The sequence below is a fragment of the Eurosta solidaginis genome, chromosome 4 (genome assembly GCF_040869045.1).
Source record: "Eurosta solidaginis isolate ZX-2024a chromosome 4, ASM4086904v1, whole genome shotgun sequence".
NCBI lineage: Eukaryota > Metazoa > Arthropoda > Insecta > Diptera > Tephritidae > Eurosta > Eurosta solidaginis.
In genome coordinates, this window is record NC_090322.1 from 216,364,493 (window position 1) to 216,381,964 (window position 17,472).

Consider the following 17,472-nt stretch of genomic DNA (forward strand, 5'->3'; position numbering starts at 1 on the left):
GTTCTTGTAAGGGGTAAATTCAAGAACTGGCTATGTGATATCGTACAGCGTACATTAAATATAACAAAGACTTGATGAGCTAGCGTGCCACATAACATCAATCTCTTAAAGACGATCATCTTCCCTTTTACCAGAAGAACAGTCTTAGTTGGCCCAAAAACCAATAAACAGATAAGGCAGTAATTCAAAATAAAACCAAAGTAAAGTACTTGGAGGCAAGCTCGTATGGAAGCAACACTTTGACTCCATGTCAAACAGGGCCACGAAGTCAAAAATATGTATACGTCTAGCAGGCAAGTCATGGAGCTGCTGACTACATGTCGTGAGATGAATGTATACCATGATAGTTCTATCAATTATAACTTATGGCGTGACAACGTGGCAAATGGAAATAACCGAAACAAGCGGTTACAAGCTCCAACACGGATGATCTAACGAGACCATCGCCATATTTAGCGACTAGTTTAGCCTTTCCTAGGGCAGTTTCAGAAAATAAATCAGCACAAGCCTTAAAGTGCGTTGCATTGCTGGCCAAGGCTCCAGGCTAGGGGAAAGTGGAGAGTTACAAGTGGGAAGACAGCTTGGCGAGAAAGCCAGCGAACGTAGCTTTACCTATTGCCTGAATCTTTTTGTAAATCAACCCCGAGAAATTTAAGGGGCATGTATTGCTGGAAGATAGAGAGAAGTATGCAGAACATTTGCGCGATAGGTTAAAATAATCTAAGTTACTGTTAGAAGGATAAAATGCAAATTTCGGAATCCCAAAATGTGTCTAACCAAAATTAAAATGAAATCAAAATATTTGTTGTTTTGTGAAACTTTCAAGTCAATATATTTAACTGCATCTTTTGTATGCCAGACTTTTAATCCTTTTCAAAATATCAAACAATGAATTAACTGTAGGGATTTTCGTTTATTATAACATAATCAAATTTTTAATAAGACAAAATTCACTGAAGTCTAAAGAGTTGGGTGAAAGACTAACGGACATTTCATTTTTATCTTTATTCAGAACATGGACAAAATGAATTATTGTGATAGACCGTGCTTGTTGACATTGATGAAATTGCGTCAGTAAAAGTTTCACAATGACATATTATTAAACAAAATTGCACCACAGTGTTCGAACTTCACTACAATCGTAGTATGACTACTGGGATCAGGTGGAATCACGCTCAATTGGTGATCTACCCAGATTTCATGGATAAGAAAACTCTTTTCCATACTAACTGAAAATGCACATATACCTAGGCAACGCTTTATTATTTGAAATTTGTTACTCACGAATCCGGTCTCACAAATTCCGTAAATATCCATATTTTTCTTCAAGAAATAATGCTCTATTAGACTCTTAGCATGGCTATTTTAATGGAAGTTTGAAAAACCTACTACCTTAAAAATTATCGAGTGATAATTTTTGATTTTTACTAAAACTCCGTCGGTAATATACTACGACTTTTTTTTTCAGATGTATCAATACTGTCGCTTGTCAAACCCGAAACCAATTTCTTTTTTCCTCTTTGTTTTGTGAGTGTTAAAGTGTATATTATTTGTTTGTGTATTTGTTTTTAAATTTTTATATTTACTTGGCCTCCAATATTTTTCGCACTTAACACCACACATTCATAATAAATGAATTCAATTAAATTTATAAAATGCTTTTTACGCATCAATTTTCTTCAATGTCAAGAAGTTTCGAAATCTGAGCTTTAAGTGAAAGTCACGCTAATCAATGTGCAAGGTGAAAAAAGATATTCGGAGGTTTGAAAGCCTCACATTTATTTTACGCTTAAGAATATGTAAATAATAAAGCATTTTGGAACCAATTGCCTTTGGCTTTATGTTTTTTTTTTTTTGTTGCTATGTTGTAATATTATGCGGTTAACACTTTATTAATATATATTCAGCTGCTACATGGGTTATTTGTATTTAAAGGAATTTGGGAATGGGAATTTGTATCTTTTCCCACATTTAGTTCACCGTGGGCCCACAGCGATGCCCATAATGGTAAGTGACCGTTATTATACCAGCTTATGCAGTTTGAACCACTTCAATAATAACTTTAAATATCGTACTTATTTTAAGTTTCATACCTTAAGTAAGTTTATTTAAAAGCAGTTGACCGAAAGCAGAAGACGCTATACTCTTTCCTACTCCTCAATACATCTGTGGCTGCGGAAGTAATCGTAAGATTCGATGCCCATCCTAGCGCCGTCAGCAACTATCAAACAGTGACCACTGAGAACCTTTACCAGGGACAAAACCCATGAATTAATCATGGTCGAAACATTGTTAATAGGTCCTCTATCATAAAAAGGCCAAACAAATCTTGATAACTCGCATCTAGGAAGTAGGAATCAGGGCATATTTACCCAGTTTGTAATGATCGTGATCGCACGGAATTTAAGAGAGACCATAGGTATTCGTATCTACCCCAACGTATCGTCTTACCACTCCTAGCGATATCAATAGCTATATACTTCCTTCTATTTTCCTTGTGTCCAAGTACTCACACAAAGTTAATACCAAAGTGCTGGTCCTTCTCACTTTAAGATCTGCGGCGTTCAGTAATGCAATTTGTGAAATCACCACATGAGTCTAAAACATGGGTCTTCAGAAATTTTAAGTGAATTTTCCTGGCTGCCAAACCAGAACACTTTACAATAAAATTGGGTATACTAGGGCTGTGCAAATTCAATATACTACTTTAGAAGGAAAACCCCGCGAGCCATCAATTGATCTTTCACAGAAGAAGAATAACATAGTGGTTCCTTTATTTCTTGATACGCTATATTCTCACTCCAGATTAGGTGATTATACAGAACTAAATCCAGATACTTGACCTTATGGCTGAAAGCTAGCATGTAGACGCCAATCTTATGTGGTATAACATTTGGCCGTTCTTACCTTATTGTGAAGAAGACCAGCTCAGTTATTTTTAGTTTGAACCCGAGTCCCGAGCTTTTTTTCCAGTTGCGTATAATTGATAATGCAGTCTTCATAAGATTGCAGGGAGTTCGGGAGAAAACGGTCACCGCCCGAATCAGCGCAGAGGCAGCAACTTCTTTCGGGGTGCCTCTATTTATTAGCCTATGAAGCGTTTTTCAACCTAGCTACATGCTTAGCCTTCTGTACTTAAGCCACAACAAATTTCTTAGCTGAATTCGTAGTTTCAAGGAAATATTTTTATAGAAGCAAGCAAATATGTCAACAGTCTTGGTCTGAAGGTCCAAAAAAAGTAAAATTCATCTGAAGCGTTATCGTTTTGTTATCGTTGAATAAACGGTTTGATACTGATGGGTTTCGGTTTTTTAAAGGAGAAACTCGGCCTGAACATCACCAAAGTTGTATCGGCCCATTTAGTTATTAAATACTATATTAACAAGTAAGGAAGGCTAAGTTCGGGTGCAACCGAACATTACATACTCAGTTGAGAGCTAGGGAGACAAAATAAAGGAAAATCACCATGTAGGAAAATGAACCTCGGGTAACCTTGGAATGTGTTTGTATGACATGCGTATCAAATGGCAGGTATTAAAGAGTATTTTAAGAGGGAGTGGGCCATAGTTCTATAGGTGGACACCTTTTCGAGATATCGCCATAAAGGTGGACCAGGGCTGACTCTAGAATTTGTTTGTACGATATGGGTATCAAATGAAAGGTGTTAATGTGTATTTTAAAAGTGGGTGGGCCTTAGTTCTATAGGTGGACAACTTTTCCGGATATCGTTATTAAGGTGGCCAAGGGTGACTTTAGAATGCGTTTGTACAATAAGGGTATCAAACGAAAGGTGTTAATGAGTATTTTAAAAGGAATTGGGCATTAGTTCTATGGGTTGACGCCTTTTCGAGATATTACCATACAGGTGGACCAGGGGTGACTCTAGAATTTGTTTGTACGATATGGGTATCAAATGAAAGGTGTTAATGTGTATTTTAAAAGTGGATGGGCCTTAGTTCTATAGGTGGACAACTTTTCCGGATATCGTTATAAAGGTGGCCAGGGGTGACTTTAGAATGCGTTTGTACAATAAGGGTATCAAACTTAAGGTGTTAACGAGTATTTTAAAAGGAAGTGGGCCTTAGTTCTATGGGTTGACGCCTTTTCGAGATATTGCCATAAAGGTAGACCAGGGGTGACTCTATAATGTGTTTGTACAATATCGGTGTCAAATTAAAGGTATTAATAAGAATTTTAAAAGGGAGTGTTGGTAGTTGTATATGTGAAGGAGTTTTCGAGATATCGACCAAAATGTGGACCAGAGTGACCCAGGACATCATCTGTCGGGTACCGCTAATTTATTTATAGATGTATTACCACGAACAGTATTCCTGCCATGATTCCAAGGGCTTTTGATTTCGCCCTGCAGAACTTTTTCATTTTCTTTTACTTAATATGGTAGGTGTCACACCTATTTTACAAAGTTTTTTTCTAAAGTTATATTTTGCGCCAATAAACCAATCCAATTACCATGTTTCAACCCTTTTTTCGTATTTGATATAGAATTATGGCACTTTTTCATTTTTCGTAATTTTCGATATCGAAAAAGTGGGCGTGGTCATAGTCAGATTTCGGCCATATTTCATACAAATAGAAACTAAGTTCAGATAATTATGTGAACTGCGTTTAGTAAAGATATATCGATTTTTGCTCAAGTTATCGTGTTAATGGCCGAGCGGAAGGACAGACGGTCGACTGTGATAAAAACTGGGCTTGGATTCAACCGATTTCGCCCTTTTTCACAGAAAACAGTTATCGTCCTAGAGTCTAAGGCGCTACCAAATTTCACAAGGATTGGTAAATTTTTGTTCGACTTATGGCATTAAATGTATCCTAGACAAATCAAATGAAAAAGGGCGGAGCCACGCCCATTTTGAAATTTTCTTTTATTTTTATATTTTGTTGCACCATATCATTACTGGAGTTGAATTTTGACATAATTTACTTATATACTGTAAAGATATTAAATTTTTTGTAAAAATTTCACTTAAAAAAAAAAATGTTTTTAAAGTGGGCGTGGTCGTTCTCCTATTTTGCAAATTTTTATTAAGCATACATATAGTAAAAGGGGTAACATTCTTGCCAAATTTCATCATGATATCTTCAACGACTTCCAAATTACAGCTTGCAAAACTTCTAAATTACCTTCTTTTAAAAGTGGGCGGTGCCACGCCCATTGTCCAAAATTTTACTAATTTTCTATTCTGCGTTATAAGTTCATCGCACCTACCAAGGTTCATCGCTTTATCCGTCTTTGGTAATGAATTTTCGCAATTTTTCGATTTTTCGAAATTTTCGAAAAAGTGGGCGTGGTTATAGTCCGATATCGTTCATTTTAAATAGCGATCTGACATGAGCGCCCAGGAATCTACATACCAAATTTCGTCATATATCTCACAATTTACTCAAGTTATCGTGTTAACGGGCAGACGGACGGACGGACATGGCTTAATCAAATTTTTTTTCGATACTGATGACTTTGATATATTGAAGTCTATATTTATCTCGATTCCTTTATACCTGTACAACCAACCGTTATCCAATCAAAGTTAATATACTCTGTGAGCTCTGCTCAACTGAGTATAAAAATGCGGCCACAGTGGTGTGATGGTAGCATGCTCCGCCTACCACACCTTATGCCCTGGGTTCACACCCCGGGCAAAGCAACATCAAAATTTTAGAAATAAAGTTTTCCAATTAGAAGAAAATTTTTCTAAGCGGGGTCGCCACTCGGCAGTGTTTGACAAGTGTTCCGGGTGTATTTATGTCATGAAAAGCTCTCAGTGAAGACTCATTTGCCGTGCAGATGCCGCTCGGAGTCGGCATAAAACATTAAGGTCCCGTTCGGCCAATTTGTATGGAAAATCAAGAGGAGCACGACGCAAATTGGAAGAGAAGCTCGGCCTTAGATCGCTTCGGAGGTTATCGCGCCTTAAATTTATTTTTTTTTTTACATTTATTAAAAATATTTATAATATAAATCTATCTTTGTATGTACCTTGTAATAGATGGAAACTTGCAAACTCATTCTTGTATTCCTCAAAGCATATCGTCATTTCTTGGAATCACTCACCTAAAAAGAGAAATACAGCATTGCTTAACAAAAATGTCAAAACTGTGTATGTATGTGCCATATGGTATAAATATATATTTATTTTGTAAAAGCCTTCACTGTAGTGCAAAACAAATCCTTCATCTACCTTCTGTTGGTATACACCATGAGTCTCCAAAACACTGAAAGTGATTGCTCTTCCGCAATGAGAGCAGAATTGTGCTATGGAATTTTAACCCCTGGTATACAACAATACATCATATATAGCAACACACTTTCCAAAATATTCCTCAAAACATTTCCTTTTGCAACTTTGCAACTAAGAACAGTCACGAAATTGATGAATAAATTATGATTTATTTACTTTAAGTTCCAGGGATTTGGTGGATTAAATGTAACGCGCTCTCTTAACAGCACTTTCTTACGGGAGTTTTTTCTTTGCATTATTACTTTAACCAGTACAAATTTTTCATACTCATCCACGAGCATTCTTATTTCCAACTCAAAGTTACCGGTATTTAAAATTTTTACATTGCTTTAGTTCGTATTCTTTGGAGTTTTGTTTTAACATTCTGCTTCTACTAATACATACTTATTATTAGAGTAGGCAACAAAAATGCGTATAAGCGTTTATAAGATATTTTATATAAGAAATAAGATGGAAAAGTCAAGCAACTCGCTGATCAACTTTATAAAAAACTAGCAGGGTACCCGGGGTTGCTCGGGTTGGGCGGATACTAATACTAAGAAGGTGTATTTTAACGTATTCGTTGCCGTTACTCAAGTTAAAGCAATCAGTATATAAGATTTTATTGATTTTCTTCAAAATGTATCTCCAAGTTTTTCTCATTCTTTATAATTTCCTTATCTCTCCCTCTTCCTTTTTTACACGCTCTACCTCTCTCCTTCTTCTTTCTTAGATCCGTCGTTCCTCTAATTTATAATTCTTTGCTTTATTTTTCAAATTTTATTTTGCCACACACAATTGATACTCAAAATCTCATAACTTAATCAAAATATTTTAGCTTAAATTTAATAAAAGTTTTAAATCACTCAGTGCAATCGCTTTAACTTTTTGTGAATTCAATGCTCTGACCAGACATAAGTTCCGCACTTAAGTACGTACATAGCGTATGAGTAAATTTTGCTGACATACAAAATTTGTCGGACCACCCAGTGGCGCACGTGGAATTGAAAAAAAAGGTTATTTAAAGCTCCTCGTTCTGAAATATGAAAAACAATCGTCTTAAGAAAGAAGCTGTAGCAAAAATTTGGTGATGATTGAAGTGTGGGAGATACGTTTCTATAGGGAACACACACTTAATTTGATTTTTGTATAAATAGATTGGTTGGTTATATACCATGTATCGCTTTATTACTTATTTATACTTTCCCTTTTCTTCTCTTTTCTTTTCTATTCTTTTCTTTTCTTTTCTTTTCTTTTCTTTTATTTTCTAGTTTAAATCGTGTTTGACATTTCTAGTAGTGTAATTTTTTAATTAATTTTGACTCGCTACATTAAGCTTTTGAAACTTTTTCAAAGGCTCGCGGTGCCTTTTTATAAGACCTATCGATACATATACAATTGTTTATATCCAACAGTTTGGCTTTGGCCGTGAAAGGGGTACGCAACTTTTAACTTGCCTATTTATATACAAGAAATTGAAGAAAGTTTTATTTCTCATGGAGTATCGGCCTAACTCGAGCTTAAATCTTATTGCAGCAACATTAACTAATAAGAATTATGTAAGGTGTAAATTTTATGGGTGAGTTTTACTGTTTCTGTGGCATTTGTTTGGTTGTGAATTATTTTATATATTTTCTGGCACTTAAGAAATTGTACCGCATTGTTAAATTAGTATTTGGTAGTTGAATTTCTATGGTCGTGGAGTTTTGGGCATTTGGTTTTCAGGTGCTTTTCACTCATTTATGCATAACTCGCATATATGTAAGTATGAGTTGTATATAGTGATAAGGTGTGTGGTAAGAGAAAATCAATTCAGTGATTACTCTGAAAAAAAAAATTTTAGTAATTTCGAACTTTAAATCACAATAGGATTAAAATTATAACTTTTTTACTTCGATTTTATTTTTTACCGGTCTTTTAGTTAAGATCCTTTGATGCGAATTCGAACTCATGGCATTAAAAATAATATTGTGGTAATTATTGTTTTTTAATTTTTTTGTTATCTTTTTTTGTTTAATTTAATAGAATAAATAAATTCTCTGACACCTGCCATGGCCGCGTAGAGAGATCGATTTCAAGGATTGCTAAGTCCTTATAATCAGTAGGCTGGTGAATATGTCGGGTGTATAAAAACTTCTTTCCTCTATTCGAAATTAAAAAACTTAACTTTCAATTGTGGGAAAAAACAGTTATTATCACAAGAATTATTTTTGATCAATGCTATCGAATTCGACCTAAAAATACTCCTTTTTTGAATAACTCAAATCCCGTCAAAAGTTGAAGGCTCATAACTGGATTTGAGTATATCTAAGACCCTGTCGCCACTAGACTCAATCAAACATACTTAATACCGAAAATAAAAATTAATAAATAGGTGAGTTTCACTGCTGCCTGCTGTTAAATGTTGCTGAAAACAGGTTTGCGGACGAGTGATTACGACCACAGGTAAGCAAAAGTTTGGAGAGAAAGTGTGCCCGTTAGGTATTGGTAGCTTTAAATAGTTTTAATCAAAATCCAGAAAATTTAAAAATGGGAAAATTTGTTGGGCCGTATCGCATTTTACGATCGAAATCGATTTTTAAAATATGATCAATCGTAAAATTGTCAGTCAATTTTAACGGTGGCGGCCACCGTGGTGTGATGGTAGCGTGCTCCGCCTATCACACCGTATGCCCTGGGTTCAACTCCCGGGCAAAGCAACATAAAAATTTTTCTAAGCGGGGTCGCCCCTCGGCAGTGTCTGGCAAGCGCTCCGATTGTATTTCTGCCATGAAAAGCTCTCAGTGAAAACTCATCTGCCTTGCAGATGCCGTTCGGAGTCGGCATAAAACATGTAGGTCCCGTCCGGCCAATTTGTAGGGAAAAATCAAGAGGAGCACGACGCAAATTGGAAGAGAAGCTCGGCCTTAGATCTCTTCGGAGGTTATCGCGCCTTACATTTATTTTTTATTTAATAAAGAAAATCAATTTTTGACTAAACTTTATTACAATTTTAATTTCAACTTTAAATTTATTAACAATTTTTAGTATTTTAAAATTAAAATTTTGATTTTAGTTTTACTTTTAATTATAAGTTTAATTTTATTTTTAAATTTTAATTTTAATTAAAAAGTTTACTTTTATTTTACTTTTACCTTTATTTCTACTTTTATGTATTATTTTGATTTAAATTTAAATTTTTATTTAAAACTTAAATTTCAATTTTAATTTTCATTAAAATTTTTATTTGGTTTTTTTAATATAATTTTAATTTTGATTTTAATTTTAATATTACATTAATTTTAATTTAATAATTGCAGTTTTAATGGTAAATATATTTTACTTTTAGCTGCAATTGCAATTTTAGTTTTAATTTACATTATAATGTTAATTGTAATTTCAAGTTTAATATTGATTTTAATTTTAGTTTTAAATTTAATTTGAATATTAAGATTTGAATTAAAACCAGAGAATTTAAAAAGGGGAAAATATGTTGGGCCGGATCGCATTTTACGATCCGTGATCGAAATCGACTTTTAAATTTAAATTTAAATTAAATCCTAATTAAAATTTTTTTTTTGTATAATTTTAATTTCGATTTTAGTTTTAATTTTACTTTAATTTTAATTACAGTTTTAATTTTAGTTTTAATTGCAGTTTTAATGGTATATATTTCAGTTTAACTTCAATTGCAATTTAGTTTCAATTTACATTATAATTTTAGTTGTAATTTCAATTTTTTATTTTAAACGATTTTAATCAAACACCAGAAAGTTTAAAAAGGGGAAAATATATTGTGCCATATCGTAGTTTACGATTCGTCATTGAATCGATTTTTAAAATTCAAATATATCAAAAATAGTGAATTGTATAATTTTTAGTCAACTTTAACGAGAAATAATAAACAAGATATATTTAGTACTACTATATTGCTACAAAAGGCTGGGTACATTCCCAACTATCATAGTGCCGATATATTGCTGTTTAATCGTTTTTGTTTTTGTATTAAATCGAATGTAACTAAATTTTAATTTTTTCTTGTCACACTTATCACAAAAATTTAATAGGCTGTCTTGTTTTGATTTCGAATTCAAAAGCGAGCATTTTCCATTAGCAATATGGGAGTATTACATTTATGAAAGAAACCCAATTTTTAACTAAACTTTATTACAATTTCAATTTCAGGTTTAATTTTAATAATAATTTTTAATATTTTAAAATTTAAATATTTATTTTAGTTTTAATTTTAATTTTAATTAAAGTTTTAATTTTAATTTGAAACTTAAATTTCAATTTTACTTTTCATTATAATTCTAATTTATATTTTTTTGACATATTTTAAATTTTGATTTTAATTTTAATTTAATTTTAATTACAATTTAAATTTTATAATTGCAGTTTTAATGGTAAATATATTTTACTTTTAGCTGCAATTGCAATTTTAGTTTCAATTTACAATGTTAATTGTAATTTCAAGTTTAATATTGATTTTAATATTAGTTTTAATTTTAATTTAGTTTTTTTATTTTAATTCAAATTTGAATTTTAAATTTAAATATTTTTTTTTGTTTTATCGGCCTATTGATATAGGATTCAAGGTTTGATTCGAGCTCAAGGCCAGAACAATAATTTTTTTAGTGGTAAATATTGTTTTGTTTTTTTTTTAGTTTTTCTATAATTGAAAAATATTATTTTGTTTTTGGAATAGTGTGTAAAATATTTTTCAGGCAACCTGCCATAGCTGCGTCGATAGACCCATTTCCAAGGGTGCTAATATTTAATCAGCTTTGAGCCATCGGTTTCAAATCACTGATAATGTTGGATTTGTTTATTGTCAGTTACTTAACAGCTACATGCTATATCAAAAACAAAATACAATTTTTCAATTACAGAAAAGTTAAAAAAATAATAATCATCACTAAAGAAAGAATTATTTTTCTTGTCTCGAACCCAACTTTGAATTCTTTATCAATAGGCCGATAAAACAAAAACAATTTTTAATTTTAACTTTAATTTTAGGTTTAGTTTTAACAAAATTTTTTTTTTTTTATAATTTTAATTTTAATATTAATTTTAATTTTAATTTTGAATTATAAATATTTTATAAGAAGGGCTTCGACTTCGAGCATCAGTGAGTCATAATTAATAGATTTGTGATGCTGTTGGGAACGACGTGATTCAGAACAACAAATTAATAACTATCCCACGGCATAAAGGTGTGTTTCAAGCCACCTGTCTGAATTATTGATTTTAATTTTTAATTAATTTTAATTTTTAATTATTTTTTATTTTTTATTTTTGTGTGTTTTGTTTAATTAAGATGCGATCGAAATTAGTGTTTTTTTAAGTCCAGACACAAAAACGGAAAGTTGTCTGCATTTCAGAATTTGTTCTACATGTGAAAAAGGAAAGTGATTAGAAATGTTAAGACGGCCCGAAAGCGTCGTTGAACACAATCTTTCTAAACAAAACTCGCCTCGGTTTTATTACGCAATGAATAAACCGCCAAGTATTTCCAAGTGACTTTGGAACTTAGGTATAGGTTTATATCACTACTTTTATTTTATCTGAATTTTGTATTTTGTTGATATTGCGTTTTCGTGTGGAACTTAACAAATTTATTGATTACTAACAAACAAGTTTGTGTAGGGGCATGAATTAGGAATTAAAATCGTTTCTAATTTATTGCTTTGTGACTTACGGACACTTGTCTTTCAGGAGAAATTTAATTAATTAATCTGTTGTTTATGTATAAAAAAAGGAACTATCTTGAATTCTTTAACCAATTATGTCAATTTAAATTTATATTAAAAGAATAATTTTTGCTTGAAAATATTTTGATTAAACCATCTTTACAAACATGACAAGAATTTTAACCACAAACAGATGTAAAATGTCAAATGACTGGCCGGTACAGCAGTGAGCAAGCAAAATTTTTCTATGGACATATATATGAATTCTAATGTGAGTAGGGTTTTGTGTGTATATTTGATAAATATGTTGTTCCTTGCAAAAATCATTTCGTTTTGGTGCGCTTTTGACAAGTTTGTGTAAATATTTTGACAGAATATTGCTTAGATAATTGTATGTGATGAGCAGAAAAGTTTACAGATATGAAAAGTTAAAACTAGTAGTACAATAGAAACAACTAATATGAGTACAATTTTTTTTAGATATTAAGATGAGTCAAAAAATTTTATTTTATATATTTCTTGAATAATTGTGGATGCATGCTCGTCAAAACCTAGATCCTGATCGAACGTAACATCCAGTATTTTTGGATGTAAGACAGTCGATATCGTAATGCAATCGGCGTGAATGTCCAACATGGTCGACATTTGCCGTATCCATGTCATAAATAACCTTGTCGATGATTTTGTCGGGGACAGTGTCAGATTTTGGAAGGCGAAGATACTCGAAGATATAGGAGATAGTCATTTATTTTTTTACATAGCTCATCAATGGGTGGATCTGCCACTATCGCGCAGTCATCGGAGTAGGACACAATCTCCCGTTTCCAAATTTTTAAGCATCGGCATGGCTATACCGTCTAGGCCTACTTATTTGGATGTTTTTTTATGGCGGTGATGAGAATAGAAGATGCGCTATGTTTGTGTTTATGTGCGTGTCTGATGGCCTACCGTTTAGAATTGTCAACCAAGGAATGCTTTAAATATTGCCGGCAAAAGGCACATTTCTTTACATCCGATAGCACTTTATTATTATTATTACGGATATTTTGCCGTTGTGGTACGTCGGGTTTGATAGGGACTTTAACGGGTACCAACAACAAGCAGCTAGTGCAAAATTAAAATAAAATGTTACGTATGCGCAGTGGTACCCCCAGGAGGGGAAGAATATGTTAGTATATGTACATTTGATTGGTCTTTAGTAAAACAACTCTCTTAAATTATTTTAAAATGACTTTCAAATATTTATGTTAAAATTTTAAAGCTCTAATCCTGTAAGGATAGAGCGAGCTTTTATTAATAAGTTATAACCATATATAACCATGAAACCTGTGGGAGCCTTCTTAACATGATTTTCTAGGGTATATTAAAAAAAAAACGACTTTTAATTTTTCGACCATTCCAATACACATATGTAGGTATATATGTTCAAATAAAATATCTTAGCTTCAAAAGTTTAGACTTTTAAAAACAAAGGGAAAGAAGTAAAGGTATTTCAATATAAGTTGGCACACTACTTCGGAGTTTGATTGATCAAAGGTAAATACAACAAGTTTCATTTACTTTTGGCAAATTGCTCATTTTCATATCGATTACAGAATGCAGTAGTAGCCAAGCAGTAAATTCTTCAACTATTCTTCGAAATTTAGAAAGTGGCTTTTTGTTTCTTTATTGGAGAATTTTTGATTTTTGCTGTTTATTTCTCTCTATCTTACCATAATTTTATTTGTGATAAGAATTTATCAGTATATACTTTGGTCTGTTAGAGTTAAATTTTAATGGATTATGTTATATAAATTAAAGCGACTTAAAATTTTTGTAGTGGTTCTGTACATAAGATGCCATAGCGGTTACGTGTGCGAAAAAACTGAGAGAACTAATATTTTCTGGTATCAGGAAATCGGTAGCGTAATTTATTTAAAGGTGTTGTCCAATAATTTTGTCATCTACACGGCCCACGTAGATTTCGTCAGTGACAATGCCAAATTAGGCGAGGCTACAACTTGATTGAACTGGAAACACTAGTAAGCAAACTTATTATTTTGGAGGATGGCTTGAATACTTACGACATAGAATGCAATGACAACATCTAATTTAAAAAATGGGTTAATATGTTAAAAGTAAATAAAGAGGTGTATGATCCTATTAACAGAGGAATGAAAAATATTTTTCCTCCAGAAATTATCCGTGCATTTTCATGAGTCCTTTAGGCGTGGTTCACCAAATTTTATAAAAATAATAACCATAATTTACAACCCATAAACTACAAAACTACACACTACGTGTGGGACTTCCTTATTTACTATGTACATCGAACTGTCTTTTTGTTCTAATTTCCTCTTGTTGACTGTCAAATTGGAATGGCAGAGGGGGTGGTATTAGTTGAAATCTACAGAACATTATGCGAATACTACATTTTAATATTAAATTTGCCATACCATTAGGCAAGTGCCGTTTTGACTTATTGGAAAATTTAATTGTCCTTTCTCGGACCGGACGGCCAATGCATTTGGCGTTATTTGACAACCCGTTTTTATAATATGGTAAATTCTGTGGTCAAATTTGTCCATGTAAAAACCAAGAAAACTGTTTACTATGCTGCCAATTGCTCCGAACTATTCCTTTTTCTTCAAAAACTTCTTTCTCTTTGAAGTTTTTCATTTTCACCTGAAATATGATTACATTTAAAAACAAGCAGATCAGTTTATTTGTTAATATTAACGGCTAGCAGGACACTGTGTTATCCTATTTGACACAAATTTCAGTTTCATTCACCGAAATTGCCACTTTGTAATATAGATCATGTTTAAAACTTTATTTCGTATGTATTATGTTTTGAGATGAAATGCTTTTTTTTTTTTTCCTTGTTTTTCGTGTCTGTTTGCGCATACTCTTTATAGTATTTAACAGTCTATTGAAAATTTTCATTCAACCACAACTGTGCCCTAGGCAACGAATTACCCCAGGTATGTTATTGCCATATTTTATTTGTGTATTTAACTATGTATATTAGGATGGGCCGATTTGTATGGGCGAAAGTTAACCGATATTGCGGCATCAATTTTTCAATAGGATTTGGGCTCAGAAAAAAAATCCCACTACGCATACCCAAAAAAATAATTTTCGAGCCTGCGAAATTTCATTTTTTTTTTTTTACTTTTTTTTTACTTCGATTTTTAATGTTTTTTTCATGATCTACTAAAAATTGTTCATATGTATATCTTATCAGACCCAAAAATTTCCTCTAAAAACGTTGGCGATAACAGCTTTTTGAAAAAAATATTTTTTTGGGCCGGACAGGGTGTACATGAAAATTTTACAATCAAGTGAAAATTTTTTAGTTGTTCATGAAAAAAACCTTAAAAATGAAAGTCGAAAAAAGTAAAAAAAATTAAATTTCGCAAGCTCGAAAATTATTTTTTTGGGTATGGGTGGTGGAACTTATTTTCCTGAGCCCAAATCCTATCGAAGAATCGATGGCGCGATATCGGTTAATAAATCGACCCAGTCTAATATATATTAATTCATTTCAGTTACTGGTATATACTGAGCTTTTGCAAAGCACCAACAATAAATACATATAAAATACTACGAGCTAATATTTGTCCACACTCAAAGCTGGTTGCATGAAAACAAAAGCTACTAAAGTGGCTGTGTTTTGCATATAAAATAGGAATATTTTTGCATCTGCAGTATGCATCGGCAAACGCAGTGATGTTCAAAAGGGATGAGAAAGTGGTGTCTGAAGATACCTTTCAAATATGTCCAAAGATTCTGTTCAACCAAAGCTAATTTTACTGCAAGTTCATTTTAAAAAAGGTTATTATTCCGAAGTGCCTGACTCATCTATACCTAATGACTTCATGCATACACTTCTCCACAACCTAAAATCATATCGCTTCTTGCGTAATTAGAATCGCATGATGCCTATTTTTTCACGACACTCAATAAACACCTCACTATCACTTGAACTTATTTTAGTTATCGTCACACAACTTTTTCTTGCACCACATTACCTACATCTGCCAAACACAAAAACATACAAAAGCAAAAATATAGTTGGCGTGTTTAGAAGTCAATTAAATATTAAGTGAAATATACGTCACTTGAAATGATCATCCCATCATAACATTGTCTTCTACATACTTCCATATAAAAAGCTTCTAAGTAACATTTTATTTGACGCTCATTTTCATCACATGATCTAGTTTTAGTTGTATAGTATTGAATCACATCACATAAAATCCTTACAGTATTGAATCATATCACATAAAATCCTTATAGTTAACATGCACAAGCTAAAACTCACATCACCATGACTGTCAGTTTATCAGTTTAATGTATTTTGTTTTTGTATTAGAGTAACAAATACAGCCCCATAATCCGATCATCTGGGAAGCTTGCTTTATGAGAATAATTAAAATTAAACGAAACAAATCATATTGCATCACATATCATCGTCATCACATCACACTAACTTATTATTTTCATGATTATTATGTAAAAAATACTAAAATAACGCAATATTTTACAGGACTCACCATATCATCTCATAAAGTATCGTAGCAACAAACCAAACCATCCCACATAATATCATAAAACAGTAAGATAAAAGCATAATATCACAACAAGTCAAGTCACATCAAATCAGTTGCAGATGCTAAAAACAATTTCTTTTTGGAAACGCGAAAAAAGTCATATACCATATCATATCAAACCATACATGCTTACTGTGCCACATCGTCTCACAATAAACCATTTCAAAATTGCGTGCATCATACTAACATCATCATATCTCAATATTTCGTATGGCATTACACCGCATATCGTAACACGCATATCACATCTAGTCATTGCTGCCTTAACAAACCTTAGTTGGGTTGTTCTTACAAAATAAAATAAATTTTTTTTTTTATTAGTTGAGTTGTTTTCGCAATAAGCATTGAGTTAGGCTTTTAGAGATAATGTTGATTACGACGCTTGGTTAAACGCACATGGCTCCGGTGGTTGTTAGAAGCAGCGGAGGTAAGGAGGAAACCCCAATTTAGCTCCGAATATCCCATTTTGAATAACCACTTTCTCTCCAATAAAAGCCCAAAAGCACATTTTGAAGTAATAGTGGCTTGGTTTGCAAGCAAATCGGTTGTTTTAGGTTTTTATATGCTAACTAAACTTGTAATGTCACTTTTTTCTGCTAAGGCACTTTTCAACAGGGAAACAAGTATTTTGATGTAGCTGAAGATTTCCAATGTTCCATTTTGTGAGGTTAAAGCTACTCTTTTCTGATAACATTGAGTTGGGCTGCTATTTCAAAGGGAAACCCCAATATGGGTGTGTTTGGTTCACTAAATCTTTATTTTTTCAGCTAAGACTATAAATTTATAAAATGTTTCCTGGTTTTGGTTGCGGCTTCATGATTCAGTGAAGTCTAGTGTTGCTGGTGCCATATTGCACAACGTTATCATGAAACAGTATGTCAGCACCAGCAAATCCAACCTCGGTGTCCACTCAATAACTTAACACTGTACAGACTTACAGAGCCGTGTATAAAATCAGGTCCTGAA

General features: G+C 32.5%; 1 protein-coding gene across 2 annotated transcripts in view; it reads right to left on the reverse strand.

Moving 5' to 3' along the window:
- Positions 1 to 17,472, reverse strand: part of kek6 (kekkon 6) — a 661,827-nt gene that overhangs the window by 380,725 nt on the left and 263,630 nt on the right. The window contains exon 1 of one of the 2 annotated variants that reach the window (XM_067784756.1): positions 5,999 to 6,081. The exons of the other annotated variant lie outside the window; for it this stretch is intronic. The gene's annotated coding sequence lies outside the window, so the exon portion shown is untranslated. Of the gene's footprint in view, positions 1 to 5,998; positions 6,082 to 17,472 lie in introns of those variants that run through there. 2 annotated transcript variants of the gene reach the window in all.